The following is a 12586-nucleotide window of genomic DNA, read 5'->3' on the forward strand; positions in this document are numbered from 1 at the left end:
CTGGAGGTGACATCCACCTCCAATCTCCTTGACTGATCCAACGAAAATGACGAAAGAAAACAGAGAACAATGCTTTTATACCCCTAGATTAGCAGATGAAGCACCTCCTATTTGGCTGGCTTTGCAGTTTATTCCGTTTGCATGCTACAGACGCTTCAAACGAATCAACCAAGAAATGAGAAAATTTTCATAGTACGGCTGAAGTAACCAAAATATTGGATGGTTGAACCACACTTTTCTCGTTCGATGGAATGAAATTATCTGATTCACAACTCTTGAGGAATAATTTTTGGTGTTTCTGTAAAAGACCGTTTGATTAATTGACGATTTTAGGGAAGAAGTGGCATGAATTCACCATGCCACGCAAGGTGTGTTGGTTTTCTCAGTGCTGAATGATGGACGCCACCTGAAACTGCCTCGCCGCTTGCTGCCGTGGATGAGATTAAACACCGGCTTCACTCTTGCTGGCAACGAAGTACACCTTTCTCGATCGAGGGTGGAAATTTCTTCAATTAACTCTTGACGAATCACTTTCGATGGTCCTGAAAAGGACCGTTTGAATAATGGACGAATTTGATGAATTCATCATGCCACGCAATGCGTGTTGGATTTCTCCGCGCTCAATACTAGGCGCCGCCGAAAACTCGCCCGCCGCTTGCTGCCGTGGATTAGATTCCTGGTGCTATCAACCGAGAGTCATCGCAGTCGATGTGCGGCTGCTTGCTGGAGATGACATCCTACCTCCTTGGCCGATCCAACGTAAATGAAGACAGAAAACAGAGGACACAGCTTTTATACCCCTAGATTAGCATATGAAGCTCCTCCCATTCGGCTGGCTTTTCAGTTAATTTCGTTTGCATGACCCGCCCCTCATGCTCCAGACGCATCAAACGATTACTCAACCGAGAAATGAGAAAATTTCCATTGAACGGATAATGTAACCAAAATATTAGATGATTTAGATCATTTTAATTTGGAAAATGTTAGAATTGAAACATTTTTCACGCAAAATGGTCCGGATATGATAATGCGTTGCCAAAGTCCGGGTGGAACAATTAGGCGTCATAATTGTTGCTGACTGAGTCACCAAGCATTCAATAATTCACTTTTCGGTTATACTACACTTTTCCCGTTCGTTGGAATGAAATTATCCGATTCACAGCTCTCGAAAAATCATTTTCGATGGTCCTTAAAAGGACCGTTTGGATAATGAATAATTCTAGGAAGAAAATTAAATGAATTCACTATGTCACTATGCGTGTTTGTTTTCTCCGCACTAAATGCTGAACGCCGTCGAAAACTGGCCCCCGCTTGCTGCCGTGGATGCGATTAATGACCGGCTTCACTCTTGGTGATAAACGATGCTCTGTCCTTGCTTTGCACTACACCTTACTCGATCGAGGGTGGAAATTTATCCAATTAACTCTTGAGAAATCATTTTCGATGGTCCTGAAAAGGACCGTTTGAATAATGGACGATTTTGATGAATTTACAATGCCACGCAATTCGTGTTGGTTTTCTCCGCGCTCAACGCTAGACGCCATCGAAAACTGGCCCGCCGCTTGCTGCCGTGAATGAGATTCCCGGTGCTATCAGTACGATAGCCGAGTGTCGTCGCTGAGTCGATGTACCGCTGCTCAGCTCGAGGTGTCACCTCGACGGTGGTCGAAATGGAACTGACGAACAGCTCTCGCATGATCGCATTCCTTCCTGCATCGTAGGTAGTTGCCCCCACGATGCGCACCAATCAGAGAGCGTTGGTAGACTGAACGAGAAAATTAGTCCGCTACCCATATTTATAGATTTCAGCGATTTCAATGTCTAACTTTAAAACAACTTTTCAACTATTTATCAATGATTTTTAGGTTCACCGAATATTACAAATTGAACGTGGGAGTTTCATCTCTCGGATAACGGGATTTTTTTATCATTTCATTCAGTGGGAAAGATACTGTGAGCGTTTAAAATCTTTCACTCAAACGTAACGCTCTTGGTTTCATAAATTTTGAAATGACACCGGGTATAGAAAACAGAGACGTAGTCCTACGTCAAAACGTGTAAAACTAGCAAAAGGTTACCAAAATTTTGGCGTGCAATCGTTCGAAATTACACGACAACGCGGAGATAGCAAATAAATCAGTAAGAGATTGTGTAATGCATCAATTTTCAGCACAAACCATTTTGAACGTGTTTTTGTTGTGAGCTACGGGGATTCTGCCTTTTGCTGGCCCCCTGTGAAGTTAGTCTACGGAATTACTCCCATTAAAGTTCAATCCGTGGACAGCTGGTCCGGAATTCGTTGTCACGAATTTAATTTATTCACAGTGACTAACATATGTTTTGGAAAGCAGGAGGAAATGCTAGAGGAATTTTTCTTAGTTATAATTAAATTACATTAAGAGCCTGCAGCAAGGCCTGCAATGATACGTTCAACCACAGCTGAACGCTATTTTGATTGTAGGTAGCGTAGGTAGCATCCAAACCCGGACATGGACCTACATTCCGGAATCCGAACTCAAAATTCGAATTAGTTTACTACCATTGGGCCTTGAAAGACGTCACCTCCTTCTTATAGATTTCATGGTTTCCAGGTGAAAACACAAGTGAAAAACAACCCGTAGCAGGCATTTGAAATCAGTGAAGGAACTTTTTTTGAAATTGTTGCCTTGATTAAGTTTTTCGAAGTAATTTCTGTAATTTATTTTTAAACTTGCTTTATTTATAAGATGATGTATTGAACCATAAAAGAAACACGCAGTAATTTACTAATGATGTGTGATATAAATTTTTGAGCAAGAGTTGGATACATTACAGTCAACTTGTACCGTAGAATAATTGCATCGATTTCAGTCCGCAGATGGTCTTAGATCCGGGCTTCCGGTTTGGCAGACAGACCTGAACTTGTTCATCGGGAAACTGGAATGCTTGCTTGCACCAGAAGCAGGAGCTGGGACTCGTCAATGCTGCATCCCTACGGCCAGATCGTGAACGTTCACCTGGTGGCGATTTTTCCCTCTGTTGATGACATACAGTCTTCGGAATGCGAAAACGATTTCCAGGGAGCACTCCGTATATATTGAAAGCCTTCATCGGCTTGTTGGTCCAAAGAGTAGTATCCAGCTGGCCAAGCCCTTCGCACTAGCACGGTGTATTGATCCATGTCGGATGATCCAAGAAGGCAATGATTTGGGTCGAGTAGACAATGTTAGGTAGTCCAGCGAGTCAAAGAACAGTACAACATATTCGTCGGTATGGTTCAGCTTGATTTTCTTGACAGTTGCGGATCCCATACATTTCAAGGCAGGCTTTTGGGAAACTTTCATGACGAACTGCAAAACTCGACTAGAAAAAGGTTTTGGAGTGGTAATCTCAATGATTTCCATATACCGACAAAAACAACCCTCGTATCAACAACGCACTTGCAAATGCAATTTCTTCTTGTTTACAAACACTGATTCTTGCATTTAATCGCAACAGGATTGCAAATACAAAAAATCCAAAAAATGCAAATTATTCGAAAAATACGCATAAAAACCAAAAATACACATCAATACAAGTTTATTCACAAAAGTGCAAAATAATACACTATTACCAAAAATGCACAAAAATTCACAAAAAATACACAAATTCACTTTTCAATACACCAGCCTGCATCGAAAATACATAAGTGAATCAGTAATGCCCAAAAACTTGAAAAAGTGAGTAGAAAGTTACTCTGTTTGAAAAATAAGTGAAAAGCAAAAGAGAGTAGAAACACAGACAAACAGACGTAACACTTCGAACATTTTTCGATTCAAATCATAGTCACGGAAACATATTCGCCCAATGCTAAAAGGACTAAGTTTGGCCGACCACCAACTAGGTGGCGGTAGTGAGCAAACGTCAAACTCGAACAAAAACTATGCGAGCGCCACGGTTTGGCAGTTGGCCAACTATCAAATTTTGAAAAAGACCGTTAAATCGGTGTACGATGAGAATTATCAGAGTGTTACGTCTGTTTGTCTGTGGTAGAAAGTTACTCATTTTTGTAAAAAAAAATATTACAAATTTTCAAAATTTGTAATTTTTTGATTGTTTGTCATAACATTCTAAAACCAACCGTTTTGCAATACCGCAAAACTTTATTTTATTTAAATAAACATAATTTTGATGAAAATGACATTTTTTTCGTGAATATGCTCATTCAAATACTAGTGCTCCATAGTGCTCCTATGATTCTATAACATTCCCCAGAAAACCATTCCCCAGAATACCAATCCCCAGAATTCCATTCCCCAGAAAACCATTTCCCAGAATGTACCATTTCCCAGAAATCCGTTCCCCAGAAATCCATTCCCCAGAATGCACCATTCCCCAGAAATCCATTCCCCAGAATGTATCATTCCCCAGAAAAGCTTAATATACTCTGCTAAAAAGTTTAATTCGATACACAAACAGTAAAATGTTGATCATAATGATATGTTATACCCCGGACAGACATGTGATACGAGTATTATTCCTGTACAACGGTACGCAGTGTCAAGAAAATTCCAACTCATTTCAAGCGCAATTGTACAGTGATTCTTGTATCACATGTGTGTCATAAGTATTAAAAGCAAGGATTTTAACATTATAGTGCTATTACGAGCAAATATCTATTTCTTGTACGGTATATGAAACAAATTAATGCCGTTTTTCTTTATTATCCAGTTCCAACCTGGGTTGGAACTGGATCAGTTCACAGTTTCAACCCCAACCCGACTTCGGTATCGCTTGTACTAAAGTTTGTTTGACGTTGTTTGTTTACACATTTTCCGCCAATCCAGTTCCAACCCAGGTTAAAAAAGAAAAACGGCATAAGGTAAAAATGTATACATACATACATATCCATAAAAATATTCTACAATAGTAAACGTTTGAATTACCATTGTACACAGTTGCATGTTGATCTTTAAACCTATCTTGAAAGTTCACAAACTGTTAGTTGAGTTGCTATAAAATGTTTTGTTTTTGACAGATTTGTGAAAATTGTGCAGCACTTGTTTTACGATGAACAACGTTTTAAAAGTGATGTGCAAAATTTACAGAGAAAACGCATATTCTTCTGATGTTGTTCAGTGTACAAGATACTTAAGACTCAACTGACCACGTTTTTCTTTGCAAACGGTTGGAGGGATCCATCCCAATGGCTGTTCCTAATTATTCGCTTCAAAGGCTCTTCATTCATGCGGTATGAGAAGGGCTTTCATCATTATTCCAATACTATGGAATGGAATAGAAAAAGTGAACATATAAGCAGTTTGAATGCCAACAGAAGGGAAAAAGTATCATTGTTTTCCTTTTGGCATTCAAAAACCCAACAATGTTCCTTCTTTTTAAACAATATTCTTCTTAAAATTAAGGCAATTAGTAAAAAATTTTAAATTATAACTGCTTACATTTTCAACATAAATTCTCCCTTCTTTTCTACATAGGCTGTTCTTTCGAATAGGCTCCTAAAGTCCTATCGAGTTTCTTGTTTTGAACCACAATATATGGTTCAAGAGTACATATTTACTCAATTTTTGACGTTTTTATTAACCGTAGTTGAAAATATATAATTTTTATTTTTTTAGCCTTTTGTCTCGTCCCTAGCTTATAACACATACTTTGAGTAATTTTTTTTCACCGTGTATGTCAGATAGGAATCACTCAAAAACAGAATAAAACTTTGTTAGATTTTATTTGATACCTTTTTTGTTTTCCCGTCATTTATACTTTCTTCAGCTTAACAAGTATACTAGAGGATATTAAAAAGTTATACTTTAGTAAAATAACATGAAGCTATTTTTCGCAAAGTATTCAAAAAATCTAAAATAGTTTTCAACGGTCGGTTTCAACGGTTTTCAACAGCAGAAGGAATTCCAAAATTGCCAAGTTGCGAGAATCATTGCGTCGACTCCAGAACCGGAAATCAACTAGCTTACCTATTTGGCTTTCGTTTTTCGCGAGGTTTTTCGTGGATTTAGTTGAAAAATGGTAAGTGTTAGACTTGGTGTTGAATGCGACTGACTTAAGTTACAAATAGATTGGATTTTTCTTGCAGACCATTATGGCTATCACGGAATTGAACGCAACACATATGGAACCACTTGCAGATCCCGCTCACAGCGCCGCACCTCATCCGGAATCTAAAGTATGCACGGGGAACCCCTGAATGTCACCAGAATCGCGATGCAATTTCCCGCAAGAACGTTCCTGTACTTCACCATGGTTCCCGTACTGCCGGAACTGGCTCACAACACCGAGCACAACACCAGGTACGGAGGCTAACGAACCTGCGGAATGTGAACACACCGATTGCAATATCTTGGGAGATCGCTTCCAGCAGCATCCAGTGGCTAACGGCGGCGGCAATGAGCTGGAAAATACCGAATACCGTATCGAAACATTGCTCAGCCAGTTCCATTGAAAACGGCATCATTTTGTTGACGGAAAAGGCTTCGAGCAACAAAGACTATTGCTTTGTATTACCTCCTGAATAAATTATCTTCTTTATAAATTTAAATGTCTATTGTTTAACTTTTTTATTTTTCTAAAGAAAAAAATCAAAACAAAGCTAATTCTAGTCAAATTAAACTAAATTTCGTCTATACTAGCTTCGATAAATCGAAGTTATACTAGAATATGTGTATATCGAAGTTATACTTAGGGAGTATAGCTTGTATATAAACTAAGCTTGGGGTCAACCAGGCGAATAGTGATTTAGCGTGGGATTTATACTATTTAGTATAGATTTTTTCCAGAGTGAACATTTTTGAAATCCCAGTGCGAAAAATGTCGAGCTCAGTCACACAAGGTAGACCTCAAATGTCAAAGTAGAACTATTTACCATTTTACTTATTTCGAATTTTCTCATTATTCCTTTGTTTTTCAAGTTTGAGTAAAGTACAATTTCGATTAGAATACCATGCTTGATCGTATTATTCAATATAAGCGAGATTTCGTCTTTAATTTTAGGACCCTATTGCACTTTTCAGGAAATTATGGGCATTATTACAACCAACGGTGTTAAATTGCTGTTATATTTATTATTATTTTTTTTTCAAATTTCTGAACACCTGTGCTTGTGGTGCCGATTGTGACTAGCCTAAACATTGTAACTCGAAAGAACAGCCTATGTAGAAAAGAAGGGAAAATCTATGTTGAAAAAGTTAGCAGTTGTGATGCCGATAATTTCCTGAAAAGTGCAATTCGAAAGAACAGCCTATGCAGCAAAGAAGGAAAAGTCTATGTTGAAAATGAAAGCAGTTATAATTCCAATAATTGTACCAATTGCCTAAATTCTAAAAAAAAGCTTGTTTAAAAAAAAGGAACAGTGTTGGGTTTTTGAATGCCGCAAGGAAAACAATGTCACCACAGACAAACAGACGTAACACTTCGAACATTTTTCGATTTAAATTTTAGTCTCGGAAATAGGTTCGCTTAATTCTAAAAGGACTGAATTTGGCCAATCATCAACTAGGTGGCAGTAGTGAGCAAACGTCAAACTCAAACAAAAACTATGCGAGCGCCGCGAATTGGCAGTTGGTCAACTCTCAAATTTTCAAATAAACCGTTAAATCGATGTACGATGGAAATTATCAGAGTGTTACGTTTCCTTCTTCGTTAAAAAAAATGTTTGAGTCGTTATAAGAATTGTTGGCATTACAACCCGCATAACCATGAACAATACTAGTACTGTTCACCATACTGTTAGCAACTATTTACTACAGTACCTCCAAAGTCCAAATTAAGTCGTAGCACTCGGGCTCAGACTGGGTACCAACTCTAGTACTACATTTGGTCCCCGGTACCCAAATTTGACATTTGGCTGTCGACCTGCTTTCTAACTAACTTTGTGACGCAGTAGCCTACAACGAAGTAGTAGCTCATGACAATAAATAAATGTGAACTTGTCAATCAAAATGCAGTCTTTTATAGTCCGGCATTAGTTTGAAAAGCCAGTGAACTTTAAAGGTGATTTTTCATCAATCTGCTCATTATCTGTCAGCTCAACTATTCTACAGTAGACTTTTTTTTCTACTAACGGAAGCGAACAAAACACCCATTGAACCCGAACGTGAACCAGATGCATCCGCCTAAAGTTAATCTCCTAAGCACCTGTACATGCTGAAAGTGGATATCTTCAAGAATTGCTTATAAAATCCGTCATGTTGAAGATTCGATTCAGAACTCCTAATAAATTATAGAAAAAAATAGAAAATATATTTGACCCTTTTTATTGACTCTCAAATAATTTGATAGAGCCCCATTTACTTAGAACACGGCAATGATTGGTCAAATATTTTATTTTTCCTGTGCTCCACATTATTGCTCAGACTATGATTTGAATCAAACTGATACATATTTTCCAAACTTGATGCTCGATAGCAGATAGAGACCCAAGCTCCGGCCGGGTTCCGGACATTTTCTTTTCAACGGAATTATGGCGTACTCCTCACCCTGCCGTACCCTTGGTCTGGTCAGGCTCTAGTTTGGCTAGCGAGAAAGCGGAGAAAGCACATCAAAATATTATTGGAAAGACATCGATGTCTGCTCGACCCGGTTCCAGTCTCTTAATACTAATTGCACCAGGTCAGCAACTGGACAAGACTGTTGATTCCGACCGATTGGGGATTGTCTGTCAAATTTTGCGTGCCCATAAGTTCTACTGGCAGCAAAGGCCAGCCCGAAAAAAGTTGAAACTGGTTCGCATTCAAACTTGAAGCATCATTAGCTGGGAAGATCATCTTGGGCATTTCTGCATAGAATATGGCCCCCAAATTATCAGTTTTGGACAACTACTTGTGAAATTGTAAGGTGCCCTAAAATAGAAAGAGATATTTATGATAATTCAGACCATACCATGTTTGAGTTCTCAACGACAATTTTTTTCTTGTTTATACTTGCATAAATAATGTGTTTGTTACTCTTAGCAACAAAAAACGGAGTACTAGAATTTCAACTTGCAGCGAGGCGCAAGGTTTTATTGTTTGAAGGTATTATATATTTGCGCGCTAGTACTTCGTGAGCCATGAAATTTTCAAGTAATGTATGGGAGTTCGAGGTCTTGATTTAGTCTTTGGTACCTCAACAGTATCGTATAACATCCAGAGTAACAATAACTCAACCGTACCATGAACGTTTTCAACAGTTTCACAGACGGTTCTCGCGCAAATTACAATATGGGGAATAGGCGGTTAAGTTATGTTACCATAAAAAAACGCCGATTTTCTCGAACAAAATTTTTCGTAAACAGTTTGTCAGAAGGTCAGTATACTATCCATTTTTTCATCCCTTTCACTGTAAACCAATCAGTTCATGCACAGTTTAACATTAAACTTGCAATAAAAACGAACGATGTATGTGTTATTGTTGATTAATGGTTTTTCAGGGTATTTCAACCGTATGTCATATTGTTCCAATGTATTTGAACCACTTAAAAAGAAATAATAAATTAATTAAATCAAAGGGAATGATGGTTCCGTTTCTAAGTAAAAAAAAATCCAAAAAGGCAGCATAACCGTCACAATGTTAAGGTTATAGTGGTTATACTGAAACGAAACTATCATTCTCTTAATAAAAAACAAACTATCAATTAAATTTGGATGCTCATCTAATTAGTCGTTTTATTAGTTATTTAGTAGTTTATCCAACTTCACTTGCACCATCGGCATCTCCAAGTTGTTCGGCGTTGGAGTTTGGCGTTTCCAAGAGCATTTTGTACGCGAGCCGGTGAGTTCTTAAAACCTTAAAAAACCATACGTTCATTGACCGCACGTCTGAACACCGGCATAGTTGTTGAACCGACACTTATCAGTCCTTGCCATATTTTCCTCTTGCCGGCATTTTCCTCTTCGAGTTTCGCGTCGGAATCCGAAGAATCCAAGTTGGACGATTCTAGATTTTTCTTTGAAGAATGTCTTCATTTTGCCGGTGGTTTTACTTATTTCCTCTCCACTTGCCTTTCTTCTTGGCTGAAGCTGGTTGCTGGCAGCCGCGACAGCAACAGTTAATTAGAGCAGGACACTTGGAGATTCACCAAGTTTTCACTGGTGGAGCTTCTTCGATACAGCTGCAGATTTCGCTGGTGCTGACCTGGATTCTTCCTCGTGGTCGTCTGAACTATCCTCTGATGGCTCTTCCTTCTTTGCTGGCACCGTCGTTGCAGTGAGAGTAGCCTAGATGCTACAATCGGTTGACCAAATCCGAGCGGGTTATCCGGCCTGTGAGCAATTCCTACAAATAGGATGAAAACATCAAAATTTGAACAAATAATGAAATATTTGGAGAAAACCCTTACCTCCTTATAACGCTGTTCTAAGTAATCACTGATGTTGTCGGATCTGATTCGAATCAGGTCAGTTTGCCTCGGCCTATTCGGCACCGATCTTCCGACGATTTTCTGCGACTGGAAATGACACAAAGGGTATTTTGATTAAAGTTTATTATCTTATCCACAAAAAGTTCAACTCACCAATAAGATCCTGTTCTTTCCGAGGTTCCTTCTGGGTGGAAGCTGCATCGTTATTTTATTAGTGGACTAGTGAAATTTGTTTCTCGGATTTACGTTTTTCCGCGACGATGGAGTGGTTATTTATTTTCACCAGCGGGGTAGCGCGGACGTCAACCACGAATAGATGTGCCGTAGCCCACATGAATTTGACATGTTTGGGAAATTGACACTTTTGGGCACTCTGACAGATCTGGGAAGTGCACGACATCTGCGAATTAGTCATTATCATAAGTTATTACTTAAGTAAAACGTGTAAAACTAGCAAAAGGTTACGAAAATTTTGGCGTGCAATCGTTCGAAATTACACGACAACGCGAAGATAGCAAATAAATCAGTAAGAAATTGTGTAACGCATCAGTTTTCAGCACAAACAATTTTGAACGTGTTTTTGTTGTGAGCTACGGGGATTTTGCCTTTGGGAAGATTCAAAAATTACGTCCATCGTTTTTCGGGATTTCTAGACCCCCCCTCCCCCCTCTGTCACGCTATTTCCTTATACCCAATACACGTACTGTCACACTTTTCTAGACCGCCCCCCCCCCCCCCAAAAGTTGGACGTAATTTTTGAACGTTCCCTTTTGCTGGCCCCCTGTTGTTTTCACTGTTGTTATTCGAATCTCGCTTAACATTTGAGAAGGTCCTAACTTATATTACGCTTAATGTAATCAAAATCTTATTTTTTTAAAAATTTTCATTCAAAGTTAAGCTGCAATCAACTGAATTAAACTATTATAGAGCTTAGGGATAGAAAAAAATATTGTAAAAATATTTGGCTTTGCAATTACAAGTGTTAAAGTTATTTTGCAAAAACAAATAAAAATATACAATTGGAAAGAGATAATATATATATATATATATATATTAGGTTGTCCCAAAAATTGCACATGGTCAAAAAGCTTGGGGGCTCACCCTGCAAATGATAGCTAAGGGTGTTAGAAACAAACTTTTGTATGACGGCAACTTTCAGAAATGACGTTTAGAGGTCGCCCCGGCGAGATTTTTGAAAAATGGCCATTTTTCATAATAAATTTCATACAAATATTTTTTACCGTACAAAAATTGGCAATACCCACTATTTTTATATTTTTTGCAGCTTGATATGAATCCAAACTACTTGGGAAAAATAATTAACGACATGTTTTGCAGGTAACTTTTTGATACTGAATTTTTGAATTTACTAAAATTTGTCATTTTTTGATATACTGTGCCTTTTACCCATCATAAAACGTATCTGAACTTAATGCTAATTTAAAACAATTTCCATAAAAAGATCGGAAATTTTATGAGGAAAAACTTTGCCGAAGACAGCATTGCGTTTTTTCCATCCCTTTTAGAGTTAATCACGATTAACTTTTTGGTAAAATTTGAATTTTTAGGTATTTTTTGAAAAATGTCACATAAGAACTGCCCAAAAACACATACAAAGTAAAAAATCACGTATGCTCAACCAGTTTTTGTTTTGATTGTGTTTAGGAATTATGGTGGCATCATTTATTGAATTTTCGTTTCCGTTGACAAATCCATTTTCTTTGATACAGAAAGGTACCTACTAACGAGAAACTTTATCATCAGGAACCATTTTGAGATGCCTCAGTAGGCCATGGCATTTTGAACGGTTATGTAGTGACAATGGTTCATACGAGCATAATACACAATCAAACGCACGGCACATTTTCTATACCATTTAGAAGGTGATACATTCCGCAAAACATGCTGATGTTATTGTTCAATGATGTTGTTTGAATCGTTCAAAGACATGAATAAAACGTTCTTGTAGTCCCTATCATTTTGATCACCATATAGGATGATAAAAATGACGTCATTTGTTTATGTCCAAAACTGTTGTTTACCATTAATAGCCTACCTTGTCTTATTGTATGCCGTGTATGTGTTATGGTAATCAAATTGTTCTAACCTTGGAAAACATTACGTAAAACTCACTGGTTCATCTCATCCCACCCGTTTCAATTTGCCTCGGTGTATCTTATTTTCGGTGTTGATAAGATAGTTCAAATCAGTAAATGTCAAAAAATGCTCTGTTTTTTTAGAATGTCTTGAATTGGTATACAT

The 12586-nt window shown here is 38.0% G+C and overlaps 1 long non-coding RNA gene across 1 annotated transcript; it reads right to left on the bottom strand.

The window, feature by feature from the left end:
- Positions 1 to 7667: 7667 nt before the first annotated feature.
- On the bottom strand, positions 7668 to 11033 carry LOC115254446 (uncharacterized). Its single transcript, XR_003891858.2, has 4 exons — positions 10478 to 11033; positions 10304 to 10411; positions 9090 to 10239; positions 7668 to 7736 (listed from the first exon to the last, which is right to left on the bottom strand). It is a non-coding gene; the product is annotated as an uncharacterized LOC115254446 (long non-coding RNA).
- Between the last annotated feature and the right edge of the window lie 1553 nt (positions 11034 to 12586).

The sequence above is a fragment of the Aedes albopictus genome, chromosome 3 (assembly GCF_035046485.1).
Source record: "Aedes albopictus strain Foshan chromosome 3, AalbF5, whole genome shotgun sequence".
In the NCBI taxonomy this organism is placed as follows: Eukaryota; Metazoa; Arthropoda; class Insecta; order Diptera; family Culicidae; genus Aedes; species Aedes albopictus.